This window comes from Macaca fascicularis, chromosome 11, assembly GCF_037993035.2.
Source record: "Macaca fascicularis isolate 582-1 chromosome 11, T2T-MFA8v1.1".
Classification (NCBI taxonomy): Eukaryota; Metazoa; Chordata; class Mammalia; order Primates; family Cercopithecidae; genus Macaca; species Macaca fascicularis.
This window is the reverse complement of record NC_088385.1, coordinates 121678045-121703724: the sequence shown is the minus strand read 5'-3', so window position 1 is coordinate 121703724 and position 25680 is coordinate 121678045. Positions and strand designations below refer to the sequence as shown.

Genomic DNA, 25680 nt, shown 5'->3' with positions numbered 1-25680 from the left:
GTTCAAGACCAGCCTGGCCAACATGGTGAAACCCTGTCTCTACTAAAAGTACAAAAATTATCCAGGTGTGTGTGGTGTCACACACCTGTAATCACAGCTACTCAGGAGGCTGAGGCATGAGAATCACCTGAACCTAGGAGGTGGAGGTTGCAGTGAGCTGAGATTGCACCATTGCACTCCGGCCTGGGCGACACAGTGAGAGTCCAACTCAAGAAAAAAAAAAGAAGAGTTAGGAGCAGGGATTGGAGACATAAGAGACCGGTGAGACAAGGGAAGTTAGAGTCGTAAGTGAAGGCAATGCCCAGAATATGCCTAGCTGTAAAGAGAATGTTTTAGATGTTCTGCCTAAACCATTGCTTAGCTGATGCAACACCCAATCCCAGCATTCCTCTCCCTTCCTGCCGCCTACCATGAGTCTGAAAAATGAAAGATTCACGTTCCTGGCCTCTTGGCAGCTACAGCTGACCATGCTGTTTGAGCTAATAAAGTCTTGCTCCATTGCCAAGGCTGGAGTGCAGTGGTGTGATCTCGGCTCACTGCAACCTCCACCTCCCACGTTCAAGCGACCCTCCCATCTCAGCCTCCTGAGTAGCTGGGATTACAGGCAGGCGCCACCATATCCGGCTAATTTTTTTTTTTTTTTTCCATAAAGACGGAGTTTTGCTATGTCGACCAGACTGGTCTTGAACTTCTGACCTCAAGTGATCCGCCCTCCTCGGCCTCCCAAAGTGCTGGGATTACAGACATGAGCCACCACACCTGGCCAAGTTTTGGTTTCTTGCAAAGGAGAAATGCTCAAGAGGAAAGCCTTCCTTCCGGTGCCACTCTTTTGTCTTAATGGCAGAGATGTGATGCCTGGAGCTGAGGCAGCCATCATCGAACAAGAGGCAAGCACGAGAATAACAAGAGAAAATACTGAAGATGGTGGAAGTGTAATAGAGAAAAGTGGGGTGCTGGTGACCTCATAGGGCAGCAGCCCACCTCTGGACTATCCATCATATGAGAAAGATGGGCCCCTCATCATTTAAATGACTGTCAATTGGCTTTTCTGCTACTGAAAACCTTCTGAGAGTAGCCGGGCGCAGTGGCTCACACCTGTAATCCCAGCACTTTGGGAGGCTGAGGCAGGAGGATCGCTTGAGGTCAGGAGTTTGAGACCAGCCTCGCCAACATAGTGAAACCCTGTCTCTACTAAAAATACAAAACTTAGCTGGGCGTGGTGGCCCGTGCCTATAATCCCAGCTACTTGGGAGACTGAGGCATGAGAATTGCTTGAACTCAGGAAGTAGAGGTTGCAGTGAGCAGAGATTGTGCCACTGCACTCCAGCCTGGGTGACAGAGCGAGACGCTGTCTCAAAAAAATAATAACAAAAACAAAAACCTTCTGAGCATATTTTAATTTCCATCTTGCTAAACAGAGTTGTGGGTGGGGTGGAGAACCTTTGTTGGACAGGGTGTGGGTGGGAGGCAAATTTCATCTGATACAGTATTGGCAAATAAGCTGGGAGAAAAGGTGTTTGTGAACAACCGGAAATCAGCTACCTACACAACTGCAGGGTGCGGGTATTAGCTAAAGCCTGGTGCGTCATAAAATTTTAATTCAATTTAATTTTATTTTTTTGAGATAGGGTCTCACTTTGTGCCTAGGCTGCATGCAGTGCAATGGCATGATCATGGCTCACTGCAGCCTTGACCTCCTGGGCTCAAGGGATCTTCCTGCCTCAGTCTCCCAAGTAGCTGGAACTACAGGAGCACACCACCACACCCAGCTAACTTTTATATTCTTTATAGAGATAAAGTTTGATCATGTTGCCCAGGCTGGTCTTGAATCCCTGGGCTCAGGTGATTTGTCTACTTTGGCCTCCCAAATTAATTGCTGGGCCTATAGGCATGAGCCACTGAGCCTGGCCCATGATGCATCCTGACAGTGAAACACAACTGAGCTCCTAGTGTAGAGACAGATTTACTGGCATGGGGAAGCCCATTCTATATTGCTAAGGTTTGTAAAAGCAGGTTAGCAAATAATCTGAAAAGAGAGATCTAGAAAGGTGTTCACTGGAAGGTAAAGAGTGGGTACAATTTGGTTTTTATTGTTCTTGTTATGTCTGTATTATTTAAATGTATCATAGGCCGGGTGTGGTGGCCCATGCCTATAATCCCAGCACTTTGGGAGGCCAAGGCGGGTAGATCACTTGAGGTCAGGAGTTCGAGATCAGTCTGGCCAACATGGCGAAACCCCGTCTCTACCAAAATACAAAAATTAATGGGGTGTGGTGGCATGCACCTGTAGTCCCAGCTACTCAGGAGGCTGATGCAGGAGAATTGCTTGAACCTGGGAGGCAGAGGTTGCAGTGAGCTGAGATAACACCACTGCACTCCAGCCTGGGCAACAGAGCGAGACTCCATCTCAAAAATATATATATAAATAGATAAATAAATATACTATATGTAGAATATATCACAATATATATTATATATATGTATGTATATGATTTACCTGATGAATAGAACCATTGACAGTATATGTGATATGTACCTGGTACAGTGGTTCACACTTGTAATCCCAGCACTTTGAGAGGTTGAGGTGGGAGGTCCTCTTGGGCCCAAGAGTTCAAGATGAGCCTGGGCAACATGAGCAAGACCCCATCTCTACCAAAAAAAAAAGAAAAAAAATTAATTAGCCAGCCATGGTGATGCATACCTGTAGTCCCATAGTGGTGCACACCTGTAGTCAGGAGGCCAAGGTGGGAAGATCACTTGAGCCCAGGAGCTCAAGGTTACAGTGAGGTATGATCACACCACTGCACTCCAGCCTGAGCGACAGAGGAGAGCCCATCTAAAAGAACAAAAAAGCAAGCTGGACTTCGTGGCTCACACCTGTAATCCCAACACTTTGGGAGGCCAAAGTGGGTGGATCACTTGAGCCCAGGATTTCGAGACCAGCCTGGGCAACATAGTAAGCTCTTGTCTCTATAATAAATAAATAAGTAAAGAAATACAAAAAAGTATATGTGATCTCTTATTTTCATTTTAAAATGTATACACCATACACAGAAAAAGACTGGAAAAATATATGGCAAACTATGAATGGTTAGCCCTATGTGATGGGATTACAGGTGATTTTCATTTTCTTCTTTTTCCTTATCTGCCTTTTCTACTTCTCCTATAATGAATATATATTACTTGTTTAATTTTTCAAGTGTTGTTGTTTAAGAGCTACTCCTCTTATTATGTTTGCCAAAGCCTCAGAGCCTCCATTGGGAAATACGTTAATCCAATCAAGATCTTCTTGTCCTGGAAACAAACTCCAGGGCTGGTCTACTATGATTTTAAGTATCTAGCAGGATATGAAATTAGGGGAGGGTGGAAGTCCCCCATTTTCTGGTCATTGTCAACTTTATAAAGATGGCAGCCTAAGGAACTCCCTAAACTACTCAGTCCAGCCGGTTGGTGTTGTCTTTAAACTCCAAAGCCAAAGAGGGGGTGGTAAGTGGGAAATCCCACTTTCTGATACCAGCGATAAGAGATTCTCCTGCTCTTCTCCTTCGAGATAAATAACACTGACCCTCCATGCAGCCCCTCTTGGAAGAAGAGCCATAAAAATATGGCAGGCAAAAGCATCTGTAAAAGGATGACAGGATGACATAATGCCAGGAAAATTTACGATTGATTTAGCAGACAGAGGTGGCTGTCAGTTTGGGGGCCCTCCAGAGTTCAAGCATGCCCATAAAAGAACTCAACAACCCAAAGACTCTACTGGGAGAAAAAGATCTCCCTGCAAATCCACCTGTCACTGGTGAGCAGAAATTCCCTGAGGGAGTGGGAATTGGTGTATCTGTGTCTGGAACAGTCAAGGATGGAAAGAGGAAGACCCTCGGAGTGGACAAAGGAGACTTCTCCAGTGATTTAGGGCCCTGGATCTCCCCCCAGCAAAAGTCTTTCTGGTGCCCTAGGGGTCTTGAAAAAGTCAGCCCACAGAGGGACAACCATGGAAAACGAAACTCAAGGGGCTTGGGGTGGGAGGGAGTGTCGAGGCCCAGTTGCTGCTGTCTGGTAGAGCTAACACACAGGCCCCAAACATGCGTGACCTCTGGTTCACATCAGCGCTGCTGATCAAAAGCAAGCAGCTCACTCTGCCCGGCCCAGGCCTCCCCATCCAGGGAGGATTCAAAGCTACTGGCTTCATGGCCGGTGTGGCTTCCATTAACCCAGAGGTTGGTGTTGCGGACTTCGAGAAAAGTTGAACATCAAACGTAATGAATCACGAGAAACCAATAGCTTGGGCCAGCCCAGTGACCTTTTAAAGAAAGATAATATTACTTAAAACGAACATAGTTGTGGAACCATTAAGATAAACAGTATTGGTTCAAACTCACTTCAATTTCGACTGCAGACAGCAGTCTGGGAAGACAGGTAAGTGCCATTCTCCTCACCATGGTTTGTCTAGCCCCTATCTTGCTAAGTCGAGCACATGTCTTTCGCTGGCCCCTAGATAAACAGCAAGGAAGATGCCATGCTGGGGATCAGGAGCACTGCAGTTGCTGAAGAGAGCATTTTCCATCATGAGATCTTTGTATGTCCCAAGAATTTCCAGCATCAAAACCAATGAAATGCTTATCTTGCTTTCCTGCCCATTGTTAGGTACACAGATAAGTATCAATAGCCCTCCCCCAGCATCCACCGCGGTTCTAAAAAATCGTAGACAATCCAAAGGCTAGTGTGTGTGTGTGTGTGTGTGTGTGAATGTGTGTGTGTATGTGTATGTGAATGTGTGTGTATGTGAGTGTGTGTGCATGTGTGTCTGCATGCGCATGCTCACATGTCATCCTTTTATTTATTTATATATATATGTATATATATATATTTTTTTTTCCTGCATTGTCCAAACATTTGCATGCAAATAGACATGGGGTATTTTGAGATCCAGACAGAATCCTCACTTCAAGAAATCAGATCAGTTTCAGGCAATTCCTGGGTTCAGCGAGAGGCCAGTCTACCCAGAAACGTAAACCAGTTCCAGCCAGGGTTAGGTGAATACTCACTAGACAGACGTATTGGCCCCACATAGGTTCAGCTCAAACGCACACACTGAAGTACACGCACACACACACACATGCGCGCATGCATGCACACACTAATTTTGTGCTTAGCTGTCATAAAACTTAAGACACTTATATGAGGGTGAAAGGTCAGGAGGGGGAAGCATTATTTTCTGTTATTAATTACACCTTATCCATTCTACATGTGCTGCACTCGTCTTAGATAAAGTTACGATTCTGTTTTATTAGGAAGCCTCCAGGATCATGTAAAGGGGGATTTTGGATTGAGACAAAGGAAATCGCAGGATGGGGAAGGGGGGGGTCGGGGGTTCATTTGTTCTCCTGCTCAGAAGCCAAGCCAGGCTTCTCCTCTGCCATTTCCGAGACTGAATCTGCACATTCTTGAAATAGCTCATCCTGCAAATGCTAAATGAACCTGGTCCCTAACCATCTCAATCCTGAGCAGACTTTGGGAGAAGAGAAGGAAAGGAGAAGGCAGCGAAGGAGAACGAGTGGGGTAAACCACCGGCCAGGTTGCTGCTGGGTTCAAAGACAAAAGTGAGGCCAGCCAAGGGGAAGACTTGAAAGTTCAAGTTCAAATCTGTGTCACCCCTGCCTGCCTTGCAATGGGTAGCTGCCTGCAGGGATTCTGACTGAACTTGGAGCTCCCATGAGGGGGGATAGGCCTGGGGATGGAGTGCTGGTTGGTTATAGACAGAGGGAGGCCCTGGTGGTCAGACGGAAGGGGCCCTTGAGCCCCATCACCCCTGGCTAACAAGGAAAAAAAACTGTCCATTGTGGGAAAGAGGGACCAAGACTCCCCAGACCAAAGAGGTTACAAAATGGCAGAGTGGAAAGGGGATTGTAAGAGAGTAGAATGCAGCCAGAATAAAACTCCAAGACTAAAAAAACCTAGATTTGAATCCTAGCACCAACCTTTTCCTTGGTTAAGTCACTAGCTCGCTCTGAGCCTCAGTTTCCCCAATTTGGAAACAAGGAGAAATAACATCCATAATAGCACGGATAACACTACGGTCACTAACAGCAACAATTACACGAAAACCACTGCAGCACACAGTAATGAGGATAATAAGCCCTTCCTATGGTACTGTAAGGTAGCATAATGAGAAGCACATCAGGCCCCATAAATCATAGTGCAGATATAATTTATTGTTATTAATATGATCTGCCCTGTCCTTCCCCAGCCCCTCGGGCTGCCAGGAAAGTCTGTGCTCTGTCATCATGCACTTGAAGACAGGTTGTTTTGTCCCTTCTCTCTTCTTGTTTCTAATCACAATGTTCTAATTCTCCGGCTGAGGTTGAATTCAATTCTCAGTCGGAGCTCGATGCCATATATTACCCCCTGTCCAGGACAGCGATCTGGCTTCTGTCTTCTAAGCACTCCAGAGCCGCCAAGAGCCGAGCGCTTACTATGTGCCAGGCACGGGTTCCACTTTCAGCATTAGCAATCACATGTACGGCTCCCAGCAACGCAGTCAGAGAGGTATTTGTATAATATCACCCCCATGTCACACAGGAGGAGACTAAGGTTCAAGAAATTGATCTCCTCCCAAGACTGTCTCACTCCAAACGAGCACGTTCTTCTGCCACCAGTGCATTAACACCATGCCATCGGCTCTTTGGACAACTTGGTAAGGCAGACTCCAGCTTAATCCAATGGTCATGGTATACACAAAGAAACAAACTCAAGCAGGACCCTGCTATCTCTTGAGTTCAATTAAGCATTCATCAACCCTCAACTGTGATTTCAAGGAACATGGAAGACTAGGAGGGAGGGAGGGAGGGAGGGAGGGAGGGAGGGAGGGAGGGAGGGAGGAGGCAGCCTGCATGAAGTTGGAGCATCTCTCTCTGCACATCAGAATGTTTCCTGGGGGTTCCGCCAGGAATTGAGGCCTGTGGGCCCCACTGGGAGTCCTGCCAGTGAATCCAAGGCCCCAGCTCCCTTTGATCCTCTCCACAGTTCATCCCTCCCCTGATGGAATCCCACCTTGCAGCCCTGATGTCTAACTTGTGATATCCTACTAGTGTCCCTAAGAGCACCAGGCTTGCCAGGGACTTTGAGGTCTGGTGACACTGAGAGGGACTCAGTGTTCTGGGAGAGAAATGACAGCAAGCTTCCTAGGGATAGAGCACCTCCATGTACCGGATATTACCTTGCAAGTCCCCTCACTGCTCACTCACTTGTTCCCTTATTTTTTTCTTTTTCTCTTTGAAACAGGGTCTCGCTCTGTCGCCCAAGTTGGAGTGCAGTGGTGCGATCATGGCTCACTACAGCCTTGATCTCCCGGGTGCTCAAGTGATTCTCCCACCTCAGCTTCCCAGTAGCTAGAACTACAGGCATATGCCACCATGCCTGGCTAAGTTTTTGTAGAGATGGGATCTCACTTTGCTGTCCAGGCTGGTCTCGAGCTCCTGGACTCAAGTGATCTGCCTACCTCAGCCTCCCAAAGTGCTGGGATTCCCAGCATAAGCCATGGCCTCTATTTCTCCTTATGTAGCTGAGTTGTCATGTTTCTGTTTTGCATGTGTTGTCCGTATTTCTGACCCTCTCCTTGGCTCTGTTCTTCTGTATTTCTACAGAAGAGAAATTCTCTTCTGTAGAAGACAGAATTTGTGGGTAATTCTCTGTCTCGCTCCCTTTCCTTTTTTCTTCTGCTGCTTCTTTCATGCTCTCAGACTTTTAGACTTTTAACCTCTATCTCTTCCCTCTCCTCTCTGTCTCTCTCTCTCTCTCTTTTTCTCTCTCTCTGCCTGACTCTTTCTTTCTTTGTCTCTCTATTTCTCCTCTGTCTGTCTCTGTCTCTCCTTACATGGCCTCTACTGCATCTCTTCCTCTTTCCCCATATGTGGCCTGCCTGTCCATCCTCTGATTCCCAGAGCACCGGAAAAGTCCAGTCGTTCCACAGAACAATTAGCAGCAGCCACCAGGGAAACATGGCTCATGGTAATGAGATTCACCCCAGTCCAAAGTCCATCCAGGGCACGCAGGGTTTGGACAACCCTGTCCAATACCTTACTCATCTTCTGTCCATCACTGAAAACAAGGCTGTGTTCACAGAGGACCAGGGTCATTTCAAATAACTGAACATGCTATTAGGAGACAAAACACTGCTGACAAGGATTCCTGGGAGGTTTTTGTTATGTGGGGGGTCAACAGCCTCCATTCTCCCTGAGAGGCTTCCAGACATGCTCATCAATTTTCAATTTACTTTTTAGTCCAACATTGCTGGGGGCTTCCAGGCCCACACTAAGAGGCTGGCTCTACATTTTCATGTTTTCCAGCCAAAAACGTCCCTTTGGCTAAACCTTGGAGCTCATCTACATTTTGAAACATTGTGAACCAAACCAATCCACACGTATGAAGGGCCAGGGTCTCCTTGGCACAGCGCCACCCCTCACCCCAACATACACACACTTACTAGGTCAGTGTCTGCCAAGAACCCAGCATCTGCTGAGCCATTTGACTAAAGTTCCTCTTTTTTTAATATTATTTGTAGAGACGGGGTCTACGTGTGTTGCCCAAGCTGGTCTCTAACTCCTGGGTCTAAGTGATCCTCTCACCTCAGCCTCTCGAAGTGCTGGGATTAAAATTCCTTCTTTTAGTTTTAACTTCTCAATGGAAGTGAATAGTATTAATTTTCTTACTGTAAACAGAAGGCTGAGATTCAGGTTAAACACAGTGACTTTTCCAAGGTCACTCACCCAGGGTGATATAGCCACCCTGCTGAATCTCTCTCTTTCACAGGCAAGAGAGAGAGAGGGTAAGAAATGAGCCTGGGCCAGGCACAGTGGTGCACACCTGTAATCTCAGCACTTCGGGAGGCCTGGCCCGGGGGATCACTTGATCCCAGGAGTTGGAGACCAGCCTGGGCAACACAATGAAACCCCGTCTCTACAAAAGATAAAAAATTAGCTGGGCATGGTGGTGCACACCTGTAGTCCCAGCTACTCAGGAGGCTGAGATGGGAGGATCACTTGAGCCCAGGAGGTTGAGGCTACAGTGAGCTGTGATTGTACCACTGCAGTCCAGCCTGGGTGACAGGGCATGACCCTATCTCAAAAAAAAAGAAAAAAAACCAGGCATGGTGGCTCATGCCTGTAATCCTAGGACTTTGGGAGGCCGAGGTGGATTGATCATCTGAGGTCAGGAGTTCGAGAAGAGCCTGGTCAACATGGTGAAACCCATCTCTACTAAAAATACAGAAATTAGCTGGGCATGGTGGTACTCACCCGTAGTCCCAGCTACTTGGGAGGTTGAGGCAGAAGAATCGCTTGAACCCGGGAGGCAGAGGTTGCAGTGACCAAGATCACACCATTGCACTCCAGACTGGGCAACAGAGTGAGACTCTGTCTGAAAAACAAAACAAAAACAAAAGTGAAAAAAGAAATGAGCCTGAGCTTTGATTATTGTTTTCTGCTGATCCTCGTCTCACTGATTTTCTTTCTTCTCTTACCGATTTGCATTAGAACCGGGTTTTGTTTCTGCATTTTTGTCGCTAAGCTTCCAGCACCCATCCCCGTGCAGAAACAGAATTTCTCCTCTCTAGAAAACAGCTTTTTTGGCTGGAGAAATGCTGTTTTCTCCACCATGTAGGAGCAGGAGGCAATCTGAATAGTTAGCTTTTGGAAGGCAAATTTGGCATCCGGGATTGTTTTCTGCCTTATTAAACTTTTCAGAAACTGTATCTCTTTTAAACAGCCTGTGGGGGCTCTCCCCCCACCCAGTTCCCCCTCCAAAGGACCCTCTCTATCAGCCCACATGTTCCCTCATCCCATCTGTCAGAGGCTGGAGCCAAAACATGTCCCAGGAAAGCCGGAGGAAGGGGCGAGGCAGGGAGAGAGATGCTAATTATCATCACAGAACCTTTGAAAAGTATCTTGAGCAAATCGAGTTTGTCTAAAACGCATCCAGCGTTTAACATTTAATAGGAGCTGATCAACTTAATGCACCATATGCGATGGGTAAACGGATCCTTCCCCTTTAAGGGCCTGTTGACGTGAGGTGAAGGAGAAAAACAGTTGTTATGATTCAGAAACTCAGGATGAACCCAATTAATCAATGCTGGGATGATTTGAATCATGTGGCCAATGCTTGGTCACCTCTCTGATATCCTATCCTCAGCCCTCGGAAGACGCAGACGTGATTAATGTCACCTGTGACCACCACGTCTCCAGGCAAGACCCCCCCAAACCTGGCAGACAGAGAAACAAATTAGATCCAAAGGTACGGGATCAGTTTCAGAGGGGACAGGCCCCTGGCTGGGGAGGGGGATGGTCTCTGGGGGTGCCTGGCCTGGCCCGTCTGTCACAGGCGGGCAGAAGATAGAGGCCAGACCATGTGGGGGCTGGGAGAGAAGGAAGGTTTGGAGATGGGGTGCTGGTGGTAAGGGCATACGACAGGCTCAAACCTCAAAGCTCAAAGCGCTTGGCTGGGGCCCTGAGCACGCCTGCATCTTTGAGGTTTTTTTTTTTTTTTTCTTTTTTTGGTATAAAAATAATTGCTCAAGCTTTTCCTCCCTCTTAGGGTTACAGTCAGTCGTGTCTGCCCTGGGCCTTGGCTGGGAGGAAATGAGTTTGAGAGAGAGAGGGTGAGTGTTAATCAGAGTTACTTTGATTGCTTTGAAAGTCTCTGCCTGTTACACACACACACACACACACACACGTTTTTATCCCTACTCCAAATAGCTTCTCAAGTTCATGAATTACACGATGGGGACTCCTCCTCTTTTTTAAATCTCCTGATTCATTCTTTTTTGTTCCTTCCTCTTTTTTGTATCTTTTATCTCCCCCTGCTCTCCTACCATCCTTCTTTCATTCATTCAACCAACATTTCTAGGAGTGCTGGAGGCACCTGGGGGACTTCCTGGGAAAGGAAGATAAGATTCTGGGAAAGATAAGCAGCCTAAGATAGCAAAGATTCCCATTTCCTCATTTTTCTCACTGACTTCCCAAGTCTGTGATGCTGCTAAAGTCTAAATGTCTCAAATCCTGTTTTGCAGTTCCTCCTCCCCACCCCCCTCAAAGCCTTTGCTAGCCCCACCTCCACCTGGAGCATCAACCCCTTATCCTTGGGGATAATGGACTTTTCCATCAAGACTAGCCCCAGATGCTTCCCCATGACGTCATCCTGGACCATCCAGCGATCATTAAGCTCTACCTCCTCTCAAGTCACTGGAAGTACACACCAAGACTTTCAGAGCCTTATTTACATTGTCAGTGCTGTATCCCCAGCGCCCAGCCCCTAGCATGGTGCCTGGCACATAGTATGTGCTATAAGTATCTGTTGAATAACGGAATGAAGAGTGCTATAGAAAATTTCAGCTTGACATCACCCTATTGACTTTTTTGTATTTTCTTGTTTTTTTCTTTCTTTTTTTTTTTTTTTTTTTTTTGAGACAGAGTCTCACTCTGTCATCTAGGCTGGAGTGCAGTGACGTGATCTCAGTTCACTGCAACCTCCACCTCCTAGGCTCAAGTGATTCTCATGCCTCAGCCTCCCTAGTAGCTGGAATTACCAGCGCCCACCACCACGCCCGGCTAACTTTTGAATTTTTAGTAGAGATGGGTTTTTACCATGTTGGCTAGGTTGGTCTCAAACTCCTGACCTCACGTGATCCACCTGCCTCAGCCTCCCAAAATGCTGGAATTATAGGCATGAGCTACCATGCCTGACCCCACCCTATTGACTTTACAAATGTGCTAATTAAAAAATAATAAATACACCTTGTCTTCTTCCAGAAAGATTTTAAGATTTATTTGCACTGCAGATTCCTAGACCAGAAGAAGCTGGATTCTATAGGTCAGGAGTGTGGCCCTGGAATCTGGGCCAGGGGGCTCTGATGCATGCACTCTTCAGAAAACTGAGGAACTCTACTGGGAACAATAGAGAGCCACTGAATGTTTGAGAGTACGAGCATGACTCTTTCAGTATGTGCTTAAAGGAGGGCATGCTGGCTGCAGTCTAGGAGCTTCAGTAGAGGAACCAGGGGTGGGTGGGAATGAAGGGTTAGGAGACCACATGAGGAATAAGGATAGAAGTTCCAGAACTTTCTTGTGAGCTCAGAGGCAGAATCTTATTAAAAGAGGGTTTAGGAGACTTAGCATGGTTTACTTGGAGTATTTTAGGAGAACCAATGGGAACTTGAGAGAGGCTAAAACCATCCCTTCCTAGGCTTTACCTCTACATGGAAGTAAGTGCCATTAAAATGGAGAAACTGGCAAGTCACAAAGTTGAACTATGTGTGGGGAAGGAGTAAGTGAAAGAGAGAAAGGAAAGTTATGCCCCTTCTCTACTTCTATTTCTTCCTCTCTCCATTTCTGAAAGCCCCTCGGCAACCCCCAACGTTCCAATTTCAGCGGCACCCACACCCCCAAACCTGCAGGGTCTGCAGAGACCAGACTCATAGCTTCTCCCCTCCCTGGGTGCTCACAAGAGCATCTGGCCACGGACCCTGAGCTCTGGCCGCGGCATCTGTTTGCAATGTTTGACTCGGTAGTTTTATTTCTGCTTGGCGGTATAATATAAACTATCTTGTTACACGGCAGGCAGGCTGGGCGCAGAGCCGGGCCGCTCTGCAACTCTGCTGCAGAACCAAAAGCGAAGCGTAAATGAGCTGGTGGGATTGGACAAGGCCCCCTTTGCAGTCAGAGGAAACGGCGGCTCTCCTTGAAAGTTCTCCCCGGCTTGGGCCTCTGCTGTTTCAATCCCAGTGCAGCCTCTGGCCGACCCCTGGAATCTATACCACCTACAACCCCCATGAATATGCACACACACAAATACACACACCCCACCACATCTTGTCCCTTTCTGGGGTCTACAGAGCTAGACCAGAACTCCTGGCTACAAGGGCAAATGTTAGTTAAAAGCTTGACTTCTGAAGTGAGCCTGTCTGCCTGTGAATTGTTGCCATGCGAGCTTGGGCAAATGCCCTCCTCTCCCTGGGTCTCAGTTTCTTCATCTGTAAAATGGGGTTCATGATAATTACTCCCATGTTACAAAGCTGTTCTGAGCCTTTTATGAGGCAGTATTTGCCAAGTGCTAAGAGTAGTGCTAAGAGCTCGCGCTGGGAGCAGCAACTGGGTGTTACCATTACACTCACCCCAGAGTGAAGGAAATTAACGTCCTCTCAGGATGCTGGGGCAAGAACAAAAGGAAATTTCCCCTTTTCTCACAGGATCCCCTTTGGGGTGGGGGGCCAGTCCTCTACTTGGAAGTAGGAGACGGGTAGGCTCCCATGCCTGACTCCCCAAAGAAACAGATATTGGAGGGGAGTTCTGAGATGTTTTTTGTTTTTTGCAGAGATGGGATGTCATTATGTGGCCCAGGCTGGTCTCTAACTCCTGCGCTCAAGCAATCCACCCCCCTCTGCCTCCCAGGTAGCTGGGATTATAGGCATGAGCCACCACACCCAGCCAGTTCTGAGAGCTGATGGAGGGGCAGGAATCCCCTCCCCAGCTTCCTGATTTCTCATGTCAGTGGAGGAAGTTGAGGTGAAGAAACGACGGAATCTATACTCTGGGAGGCCCTGAACTTATCCCAAGCTCAGCTGCCCTTGGGTGGATGTTCTTGTCCCTGACTGTGGTGGGAGGACAGACTTCTGCCCTACCACAGACCCTGTCTTTGGGCATTCCCAATGACAAAGGGGCAGTCCTAGATCCAGAGGGACAGTCCCTGTGCCCCGCACCCCAGCAGCCTCCCTCTAGGAGACTGAGAGACAGCCTTCCCTTTTCTGTGTTTTTCTCTGCCTTTAATGCTCAGCCTAGAACTTGGAATACGCTAGGTGCTCAACAAAAGTGGAACGTGTGTGTGCTCACAGGAGCATGCTGCAGCAATTAAAGCTTGTGTGTATGTGTTGGACCTTCGTGAGTGTGTGCGCACATATTTGATGAGGACGCTTGTATCTTGGGGAGGTCCTGTGACCCTGTGATACACGTGTGTGCATACACTCATGTCCCTACCGCTGAACGTGGACTCTCTGTGTGCCCAATGAGTGTCTGCTTGAGGCCCTGCCTGGCCACAGACAGCCTTGGGAAGTCCATGCTCAGATGGCCACTCCAGGCCTGACAAGATGAAAAGTTTAAATTGGAGATGGGGTGTGCTGGGGTGGAAGTAGGGTTATTGAAAACCATTTAGGCTGGGTGCAGTGGCTCAAGCCACCTCGAATCTGTAAACTCAGCACATTGGGAGGCCTCAACGGAAGTTCAAGGAGTTCGAGGCGTTTAAGGTCAGACTGGACAACATAGCAAGACTCTATCTCTACAAACAATAAAAATAAATTATTTTATTTATAAAAATGAAGAAAGTGGCCGGGCTTGGTGGCTCACGCCTGTAATCCCAGCACTTTGGGAGGCCGAGGTGGGCGGATCACAAGGTCAGGAGATTGAGACCATGGTGAAACCCCGTCTCTACTAAAAATAGGAAAAATTAGCCGGGCGCAGGGGCGGGCGCCTGTAGTCCCAGCTACTCGGGAGGCTGAGGCAGGAGAATGGCATGAACCCGGGAGGCGGAGCTTGCAGTGAGCCGAGATTGCGCCACTGCACTCCAGCCTGGGCGACAGAGCGAGACTCCGTCTCAAAAAAAAAAAAAAAAATGAAGAAAGTAGTGGCCCTCACTACTCAAGAGGCTGAGGCAGGAGCCTTGTTTGAGCTCAGGAGTTGGAGACTGCAGTGAACCATGATCACACCACTGCACTACAGCCTGGGTGACAGAGCAAGACCCTGTCTCTAAAACAAAACAAAATGAAATGAATTTACATTGATTTGGTTTTCTGTCCACCACTGGCCACAAATCACAATGACTAGTTCTCTCGTTTCACTCTATCTCTGCTCTCTGTACATGTGTGTGTGCGCGCGTACACGCACGCGTGCCTGAGTACCCTGTCTCTATCTTTCTGCCTCCGAACCTGCCTCCATCTCTCTTTTCTGTGTTTCTCTGCATCCCGCTCTCCTTTCTGCATGAGTTTGACTCTGAGTCTCCTTGCTCTCCTCCCCGCCCCATCTGTGTGGGTCCAGCAACCCGCCCCTCCCTGCTGGCCTGTGAATCATCACTCAGCGGCCCTGCCTGATCCAATGCGGGCTCCTTTGTTCACAGCCTACCCCCACAAGCACTCCTCCACCCCTGCATCACCCTCCAGACCCTGTTCTCCTTTGCTCCTTTCCAAGTGGCCACCTCTCCAGCCCGTAACATGAACAAAATGCATGCCTGCCCTAACCAGGACAGCACTCAGGCATACAGAGGTGGGAGACAAGGGTCAGAGCTTGGCCACCCACCATGTGACCCCTGGGGCCATTAAGGAGACACCCCATCACCATTCCCTCTGCCCCACAATTCCTCCCTGCTGCAGCTCCAAGCACCCCTGGGCAGCCTGCAGCACCTGGCAAGGGCAAGTTCGCGTTGAGGTTGGAGGCCAAATGCCTTCCCTGACTCTGAGTGGCCTTGACCAAGTCAGCGTCCCTCTCTGAGTCTGAAACATAATGCCCAAGGCCAACCTGCCTCTAACTGGAGGGACACCACAGAGCCCCCCATGCCTCCCCGTGCTTGGTGGCATCCTTTACTCCTCCCATTTCCTGGAGCAGATGCAGAAAGCCTAAGATTTCCATAGTGAAAAGGTCAGCTCCCCTACAGAGTCTCAAGGAACAGGAATCTCAGGGTAAATCCACCCCAGAGCATCCATCAGCACACTTCTGAAGATACTGTTCACAACCTAAATGATACCAATAATTGCAGAAACAATGGACTTCCTGGGACTCTGGCTTCGGGTGTCTGTGGTCACGTCAAGGACAGTCCAGCTTAATGCCCAATTTAGGGCAGGGAGGAAAGGGAGATGGGAGTTGGGGGGGGGCGGTTTGTTTGTTTTGGTTCATTTTTTTGAGACGGAGTCTTGCTTTGTCACCCAAGGTGAAGTGCAATGGGGCAATCTTGGCTCATTGCAACCTCTGCCTCTGGGTTCAAGAGATTCTCCTGCCTCAGCCTCCCGAGTAGCTGGGATTACAGGCATGTGCCACCTCGCCTGGCTAATTTTTGTGTGTGTGTGTGTGTGTGTGTGTGTGTGTGTGTGTGTGTGTGTTTTTAGTAGAGAGGGGGTTTCACCATGTTGGCCAGGCTGGTCTTGAACTCCTGACCTCCAATGATCCACCCACCTAGGCCTCCCAAAGTGCTGGGATTACAGGCATGAGCCACCCCACCCACCCAGGAGTTTTCTTCTCTCTGTCACATTGCCTCTGCACGTCCCCTTCCTTTCCCCTCTGCCCAGCTAAAATCATCTGTAAAAGTCTTTCCCTGTCTTGGGGTCACTTACTAGCTGTGCGTCTTAGGCAAGTGTCTTCACCTCTCTGAATCTCAGATGTTATACTGTTAATTATAATACAGCTGGCTCACATTAGGGGCTAGACAAAGAACAGTCCTTAAATAACAGCAGTAATAATAATGAGGTGGAGGAAGGTGGGCTGGGTGAGGGTCTGCCGTGGACTATGTCTATGTGGGCCTCAAATCAGTTTGTATGCACATAAGCTGCTGTGGCTGCGTATATATGCCGGCATTGGCATGCAAAGCTTTTGGGCTTGGAGACCCCGAGCCAATACCCACCTGGAGTTCCACAGCCCCAAGAAAAAGGAGGCCCCACACAAATCCCAGTGATGGGGAGACAATCTACTTCTCTTGTGGAAGCACATGTAGCCTATCCCTGGGCTGGGATCAAGAGGCCCTTTGGGTGCCTGAGAAAGAAAGAGTGCTTCTTCAAAGACACAATGAATCTCCAACTGCCACCACCCTCCAGAGGCCTGGGAGCCTCGATTTCATAGAACGTCAGGATTTGGGGACTGGTTGTGCTTGGCTCTGCTTCCTGGCTGTGGCCTCATGAGCTTCTCAGAACATGATCACCACCAAGTGCCTGAGCAATTAAATAATCTGTACCGCCATGATTTTGCATGATTTGCATGTTCCCTGTACCACCGTGATTTTGCAGAAACTGAGGCCCAGGGAGATTGAATGACTTGCATAAAGTCATCGTAAGTTGAGGACAGAAGGGAAACACAGTTCTGTCTCAGGCTCTCTTAGGCCATACCCTTTCTGCTTCACTCAGAGCTAAGGGAAGTACTCTGGCCTGGGGTGGGGGCATGCGCAGTCATTCTCAGACCATTTGGATACCCTCTTTTTTTTTTTTTTTTTTTTGAGATGGAGTCTCGCCCTATTGCCCAGGCTGGAGTGCAATGCCGTGATCTTGGCTCACTGCAACCTCCGCCTCCCAGGTTCAAGTCATTCTCCTGCCTCAGCCTCCCAAGTAGCTGGGATTACAGGCATGTGCTACCACACCCAACTTTTTTTTTTTTTTTTTTTTTTTATCTTTAGTAGAAACAAGGCTTCACCATGTTGGCCAGGCTGGTCTCAAACTCCTGACCTCTTGACCCGCCCACCTCGGCCTCCCAAAGTGTTGGGATTACAGACAGGCGTGAGCCACCTCACTGGCCTTTGTTTTTTTCTTTTTTTTTTTTTTAACGGAGTCTCGCCCTATTGCCCAGGCTGGAGTGCAATGCCGCGATCTCAGCTCACTGCAACCTCTGCCTCCCAGGTTCAAGCGATTTTCCTGCCCCAGCCTCCTGAGTAGCTGGGACTACAGGCATGCACCACCACACCCAGCTAATTTTAGTATAGATGAGGTTTCACCATGTTGACCAGGCTGGTTTCGAACTCCTGACTTCAAGAGATCTGCCTGCCTTGGTCTCCCAAAGTGCTGGGATTACATTGGATTCCCTCTTGACTTAATGTAAGACCTTAGGTCATACTCCACCCCTCACCAGGTCTCAGTTTCCCCATCTAGAGGGTAGCTGGACCTACCATTCTGAGGTCCTCTCATTCTATTTTGCAGCTTGCATCACAGAAAGTGAGAACCCACTTCCACCAGAATGTGTCAAATTCACATGAAGTCAGTGCCCGCTGTGGGCCTCCTTCCTACTAGGGCAGGCAGCCCAGCTGTGCGGCTGAACTAATGGCTTAACCTTTCTGAGCCCCTTAAAGGAAACGATTGAAAGTCCTTACCTATAGAGCTGTTAACATAAGAGCTTAGCATCATGCTTAGTGTATAGTAAGTGCTCAATAAATGCTGCTGTTTTTAAAAGAGAGTCTCACTCTGCTGCCCAGGCTGGAGTGCAGTGGCACAATCTTGGCTCATTGCAACCTCTACCTCCTGGGTTCAAGCAATTCTTGTGCCTCAACCTCTCAAGTACCTGGAGTTTCAGGCATGTGCCACCATGCCCAGCTAATTTTTGTATTTTTAGTGGAGACGGGGTTTCGCCATGTTGGCCAGGCTGGTCTCCAACTCCTGGCCTCAAGCAATCTGCCCACCTCGGCCTCCCAAAGTGCTGGGATTACAGGCATGAGCCACTGAGCCTGGTGTTATTATTTTTATTCTTATTTGCATCACCTGATTTCTGCCACTGCCCAGCTTTGATTACAAGATCTGCCTCCTCGCTCCCCCTAGTCCAGCCTTCATCTCCTCCACTGCCCGTTCTGCCCTTGGACTAAGAGGAGATGGGGTAGGAGATAGAGGGTGGACAGCACTCAGCTTGCCGGCTGGTGCCCCTGGCTAACTGCCCAAAGCCAAGGCTATCCACCCCAGAGAGGCCACCTTTGAAGTGACCGCCTTATGTAACTGCCCCATGCCCCCTCCCATCTTCCTGTTTGTCCCTAGAGTGACCTTGGGGAGGAAAACTGCAGCCCAGGACCAGTAAGTCTGGGGTTTCTTTCATGTGACTCAGGAGAGAGCTGGGAAGGGCAGAGGGATGCATATGGGTGGTTAGGGGTGCCTCTACCTGAGTTTAGGTCCTGCAGTCAGCTCTTTCTAGCTGTGTGATCTTGGGCAGGTTACTCAGCTTCTCTGTGCCTCAGTTTTCCTGTCTGTCATGTGGAAAGTACCTAACGCATAAAGACATTGTGAGAAATATGTAAGTAGACAGTTTACAGCAGTGCCTGACACATAATTACATGCTTAATAAAGGGCAGTTGTGGCTGGGCACAGTGAATCATGCCTGTAATCCCAGCACTTTGGTAGGCCAAGGTGGGAGGATCACTTGAGGCCAGGAGTTCAACACTAGCCTGGCCAATATAGCGAGACCTCATCTCTATTTTTTTTTTATAAAAATTACACTATAAACGTATATTTAAAAGGGCAGTTGCTATAGGTACTTAATTTTTTTTTGTTTGTTTTCATGTTTCTTTTCAATATGTTTTCTCTGACAGGATGCAATGACAAGCACCCAGCTTCTCTGTTTTGTTTTAAGACGAGGTCTCTCTGTTGCTCTCGCTGGAGTACTGTGGCACCGTCACAGTTCACTGAAGCTTTGACCTCCTGAGTTCAAGTGATCCTCCTGCTCCAGCCTCCTGAGTAGCTGGGACTACAGGTACAAACCACCATGCTTGGCTAATTTTTAAAATTTTTTATAAAGGGCTGGGTGCAGTGGCTCATGCCTGTAATCCCAGCACTTTGGGAGGTCGAGGTGGGCAGATCACTGGAGGTCAGGAGTTCGAGACCAACCTGACCAACATAGTGAAACCCCATCTCTACTAAAAGTACAAAAAATTAGTAGGCATGGTGGCAGATGCCTGTGATCCCAGCTACTGGGGAGGCTGAGGCAGGAGAATCGCTTGAACCTGGGAGGTGGAGGTTACAATGAGCTGAGATGGCACTACTGCACTCCAGCCTGAATGACAGAGCAAGACACCGTCTCAAAGAAAAAAAAAAAAAAATAGAGACAGGATCTCACTATGTTCCCCAGGCTGGTCTCTAACTCCTGGCCTGAAGCGAGTCACCTACCTCTGCCTCCCGAAGTTCTGGGATTATAGGCAAGAGCCACTGCACCTGGCCTCTGAGTTTTAAAAGGCTATTTCCTTTGCCCCACTTGAACAACCAATAAAGACATAAGCCCCAGTGGTAAAGTGAAAGGGGAGTGGTATTTAATAATTATATATTAAGCTGTAAGATAATTATTGTTATTCAGAGCACTTGCTCAAAAGTGGATTTAGATTTTAGTAAGGTGGCTGAGAAACTAACCTCAACAGTCTGGCTGAGAAACTAACCTCAACAGTCAGCCTCAATTTCTCCCATCTGTAAAATGGGTGTTAACACCTAGCCACAAAACTGGCTGAAAATTGAAGGAGGCAATCTGTGGAAAGAACAGACCTGGACACTTACTGAGTGCTGAAGCTTACTTCAGTTGAATCAGTCCTTGTGTGTCTCCACTGTCTTCCTTCCCCAGACTTCTTTTTTTTTTTTTTTTTTTTTTTTTTTTTGAGACCTACCTAGTCTGGCTCCATCACCCAGGCTGGAGTGCAGGGGCGCCATCTCGGCTCACTGCAAGACTACAGGCACATGCCACCACACCCTGCTAATTTTTGTATTTTTAGTACACAGGGGATTTTACTATGTTGTCCAGGATGGTCTCCAACTCCTGACCTCAAGTGATCCTCCCACCTCTGCCTCCCAAAGTGCTGGGATTACAGACCTGAGCCACCGCCCCGGCCCCTTTCCCAAGACTTCTAATGTGGGTTACGGAATGTGTACACACACACACACACACACACACACACACGCCCACCATAACCCTTGAGAAGCACGGTGGTCGTAGGGGCATTTATTCTAGTGTTTCACCTCCCCTAACGCTTTCGTCCTCCCAAACAGTCTGAAGGCGGCTGCTGAAAGGCTCCAATCCACCGGATCTCTCGGAGTAACCGCCTCCGCCTCCGCCTCCCCTCGCGGGTGTAGACCGAGACTCGCGCGAACGGGAGGGAGGAAGAATGTTTGCGCAGCCTTCAAACGACTTGGCAGGCAACAAGAGGGAAAAGGCCGCTCCAGGGAGAGTTCAAATTGAAATTACACGGAGGGAAGAACGTGCAGATCAGCGCTGAAGCTCATAAAAAAAAAAAAAAAAAAAAAAAAAAAAAGCGAGGTGACTGAGAAGAACAAACACGCCTCCAAAAGGAAAATGGAAAAGTTCGTAAAATGCGCTCTTCAAAGCCTAGCAAGGGGGCGCGGGGGAGGAGGCGGGCAGTGGCCGCCGGGCAAGGCCGCTGCCCCCTAGGCCGTTCCGCCTCGGAGTCTGGAAGGGCGAAATTGGCCCAACTTGCATTTCCTCTAACCCGGGAGGTCGAGCGCCTCTCGCCCTCTCCTCCGAAGCGCTTCTCCTGCTGGAAACCAGAGAGAGTGGGGAAAGTGGCCCGGAGTTCCAACCTAAGCAGAGCCGGTGGTGACGGGGAGGACGTTCCCAATGGGAAGTCGCGGGCAGGGACAAAGCTAAGTCCTGAAAAGTAGGCCAAGGCTAGATCATTTGTTCGTTGGACATCGGGCATCGTCTGGGTTTTATTAAAACCGTTGGAAAACCTTAAAGTTTTAGGCAGGGTAATAGCACGACGTGATTGGGTCCTCCAGAGTAGAATCTAGACAGTCCCCCTCCAACCCTCTCCCAACTCCCCACAATTCTCCCAGCATCTCCACCTCCTCCCGCTTGGGAGAAGGACGGGATCCATGAAGTTCACGCGGTGCGCTCTATAGGCCTCGGCTGGGAAAATCCAGCGCGCCCCTAGGCGCACGGGGAAGCGTCCACCAGAACCGCCTCTGGCTCCCCGGGTCAAAGTCCCCATCCTCAGTCTCCTTGTACAATTCATTAACTTTGCAGACACCCGTTTGATTCGCCGGATCATTCCCGGACGCTTTAGAGAAAAGCCTGGGCATTAACCTCAGGGCTCGTGCGCACTGCCCGACGTCACCACAAGTGCAGGATTCTCGGAAAAGATCAACCGCTCGAGCTCCCGAATCCCGGCAGACCCTTGCCCGGGGAGAGATTCTCTCTCTCTCTCTCTCTCTCTCTCTCTCTCTCTCTCTCTGTCTGTCTGTCTGTCTCTCTCTCTCTCCCCCCTCTCTCTCTCTCTCTCTCTCCCCTCTCTCTCTCTCCTCTCTCTCTCTCCTCTCTCTCCCTCTCCTCTCTCTCTCTCCTCTCTCTCTCTCCTCTCTCTCTCTCTCTCTCTCTCTCTCTCTCTCTTTCGCTTCATGGACCTGAGAAAGAAATTTATTTTCTATAAACCACTGAACTGGGGCAGTGCCAGAAATTCTCCTCACTCTGCAGCTTCCAAGGTGCTTCCAACCCCATTGGCGCCGCAAGGATCCCACAAGATCGGGAAAACCGAGGCTTGGGAAGGGTCGGGTGCCCCCCAAGGCAGTCTGCTTGGAAGAAACGGAGCCGGCCTGAACCCCGCGTTTGCAGGTTTCAAATAGCGGCGCGTTTTAAGAGGCCTTTCTGACCTCTCAGAATTGCTAGTTCGAGCCCCCTGGTCCATCCTGCTCGGAAATTCGGCCTCTGATCGAGGAAGCCCTGTGGGGAAGAGCGCTGGTTATTTATTCCCTTGTCTTCCTCCTCACCGTCACTACTGCACTCTCTTTCCCCTTCTCCCCGTCTGAGTTTGCTACCATTTCTTGGTCAAAGCCCCACAGCATAGATGAAGGGAGATGAAAACTCACAATTTCTCACTCCAGAGCCTGCGCCTGCATTCACTGCATCAGGGTTCTCGAACCTTAAGGAGCTCACAATCACCTGCGGGCTTTGTTAAAACCGGAATTCTGCGTCCCGCCCCCGGACACCTCATTCAATTGGTCTCAGCTGGGCCTGAGAATGCGCGTTTCTAACCGGTTCCCGGGGTACGTTTTGGGAAGGACTGCTCTATGTGTTGCGTTGAAGCCCTCTAGGTTCCTTTGTTCATACAAAAACCCTCTTTAGAGGAAAGGACGTCGTTCTTCTCTGTGTCCCCAGCGTTTACACAAGGCTTGCACACCAGTGCCTAATAAATATTTGGGCTTAATCATGAACGCTTAGAGCTGTCACCGTGGTTTACGGATGTTTAGCGTGTGCCTGGCATTTTTCTGGGCACATGAGGAGTATCTGTTTAATGCTAGTGACAATGGTGGGAGTTAAGACCCTTATTTTGACATGGATGGCTCAGAATGGGGATGCCAGGAACCGGGAGAGGAGACTCGGGCAAATCATGCCTGTATCCAGATGCATGGAAGCCAAGGTCTGCCCAAGGGACAGCTGAGTCCCGCTCCACCAACCTGCGACAAACCGGCTTAAAGGCACTGTTCAGGAAGACTCAGCTCTCCTGGCTGGTAATGGCTGGGAAAGGGCGGAATCACCTTCACAGAAGACCTACACCTCCAGAGTCCCTGTGCCATGGAATGTGTGCCCCTCATGCCCTTAAACGTCCACCTTGCAGTGCTTTTCCTTGCCGGTCCTTGGCGGGCAAACGGAGAGATCCAGCACCAAGCTTTCTATGCGAGAATCACCCCTCAACCTTTCTGAAGGATCCAGAACCTCTCTCCAGGGCTGGGAGGCCTCGGATTCTGGAGAATTCCACAACTTAGAGTCAAGAGGGATGGCCTATCCAAACAGTGGAGGTGATGTGGAGGATCTTGGCATTCCATGCACAATCCTAGCCTCACCTGGGAGAACTGTCACTCAGGTGATGGTCTTGGGCCTGGTGCTCCAGGAGAAGGGAAGAGGGTGCCCCTGGAGAGACTGGTGCTCCCATTTTACACCCTCCAGAGAGGTCTGGGACCACGCTCCTGTGTTCCAACTCCACTGAGTCCTGCATGCAGCTTGGTGTTCCCTGGCCACATCATAAAAAGATTTACAAGACTATGTTAAACTGGCAGTAAAAACAATTAACTTTAATGGCACCTTGGGTGGGTGGCTGGGTGGGTCGGAAGGAGGGAAGGAGGGCGGGTGCTTCCTCCTCTTTGGACTGGGAATCCAGGTGAGGGAGGGGACCCGCTTTCAGGTCCCCTTTGGGTTTCTTCTATTTGCTCCTCCAGGGATCCCCCACGGGGCTCTGGAGTTCAGAGGTTCAAGGTTAAAGTGAAAAGAAGGCTGAGCATAGAGACTAAAGGAGATTTCAAGTCCCACTTGACAGTTCCTGGCTAAGTGCTCCTAAACAAGCCTCTTAACCTCTCTGAGACTCAGTTTGCTCATCTATGCAATGGGAATTTGTAAAAATAAAAATAAAATAAAAAAGCCTCCTCTGTCAGGGTTGTGAAGATTGCAAGTGACAGCAATTTGGAAGTACCTCCCACCATGCTTGGCATGTATGTCTGTGTGTTTGTGTGTATGGATATACATAAAGCATTGTGTGTGTGTGTGTGTGTGTGTGTGTGTATAAGCATTTATTAAGATTGCGTGTGTCTGTGTGTGTATGTTTAATAAATGTTAGTTTCTGGAGTGCTCAGGCTTTCCAGGTGTAAAATGAGGTGAAAAGACCAGGCTTTTGCAAAGGTCAGAGCCACCTTTCAGAACCCTGACTTAGCCAGCACCACTTAAATGTTGGTTTCCTGCTAAAATTGACCTGCTTGTCCGGCCAGTGACCCCGGAAGTGACCCCATGCTTGGGTAGACAGCAGCCCCAAGCTTTGAAAGTGACCTGGATTTCTGGAGCGCTGGCAAGGAAATGAGAGTGGCTGGGGGTAGGGGCAAGGTCTCTGCCTCCCGGGTCTCCTGGTCCAGTCCCGGAAAGCCCTAATTCTGCAGGTCTCCCTGGCCTGGAGACAATTAACCATCAATTGCAGAGAGACCTCTGTCTGTCTGTGTCTGTGTGTGGCCCTCTCAGCCAGCCAGGACCAGGGAGGGCTCCCCCACCAACCCTAGGACTGCCTATGTAAGGGCACTTGCCCATTGGCCCGCTGTTCTGCTTTGGGCAATGGGTGGGGACACAGAAGAGGGAAGGAGTCATCATTTCCCCATCCTTCTCTCCCAGAGGCCAGTTCTGTATGCTGCAGAAGAGGTCGACCCTGCCTTAACCTGCACCTCTCCCTAGAACTCAGTCAGGCCCCATCCATGAGGCCCCTGGCTCTGCCCCTCTCTGGTCCAACCACCTAGGAGCCCATGGCTAGATGCACTTAAGCCTGGAATGAAGCTGCTGTCATCAGACTCGAAGAATCCATTAAACACCAGATCCTGCATCCTGCCTTCTTCCTCCATGGGTTCCCAGCAGCAACTCAGTACCAATTCCATTCATTCTGTACCTCTCTCCCCTGGCAGATACTTTCCCCTGTTTATTTCAGTTTAAAATTAAACAAATTTTAAAAGTTGAGATAATGATGGGAGGTAAGGTGAACAGGATAAAAATGTTGGGAAGCCAGGCACGGTGGCTCACGCCTGTAATCCCAGCACTTTGGGAGGCCGAGGCGGGGGGATCACGAGGTCAGGAGTTCAAGACCATCCTGGCTAACACAGTGAAACCCCGTCTCTACTAAACATACAAAAAAGTAGCTGGGCGTGATGGTGGGCACCTGTAATCCCAGCTACTCAGGAGGCTGAGGCAGGAGAATTGCTTGAACCCGGGAGGCGGAGGTTGCAGTGAGCCAAGATCACACCACTGCACTCCAGCCTGGGCGACACAGCAAGACTCCATCTCAAAAAAAAAAAAAAAAAAAAAAAAGTTGGGAAAAGCCCAGTGATCTGAACTTGGGTATAAATCCTGGTTCTGCCACTTAACCTCCTGGGACCTTGGACTTACCACGTAGGCTTTCTGAGCTTAGCCAATACATCTATCCGTAAGAGGTCACTGTCAGGGCCAGCCCTATGCTCAG

The 25680-nt window shown here is 49.1% G+C and overlaps 1 long non-coding RNA gene and 1 other non-coding gene across 2 annotated transcripts in view; both read right to left on the bottom strand.

Annotated features, from left to right (window-relative positions):
* LOC135966336 (uncharacterized) overlaps nucleotides 1-18970 on the bottom strand; it is a 28730-nt gene extending 9760 nt beyond the window's left edge. The window contains exons 1-2 of the long non-coding RNA XR_010579604.1: nucleotides 18867-18970; nucleotides 9291-9411 (exon numbers count right to left, since the gene is read on the bottom strand). This is a non-coding gene — a long non-coding RNA (uncharacterized lncRNA). The remainder of the gene's footprint in view (nucleotides 1-9290; nucleotides 9412-18866) is intronic.
* Nucleotides 18971-19908: 938 nt separating this feature from the next.
* On the bottom strand, nucleotides 19909-20003 carry LOC123567791 (small nucleolar RNA SNORA27). Its single transcript, XR_006690894.1, has one exon. It is a non-coding gene; the product is annotated as a small nucleolar RNA SNORA27 (small nucleolar RNA).
* Nucleotides 20004-25680: the final 5677 nt, after the last annotated feature.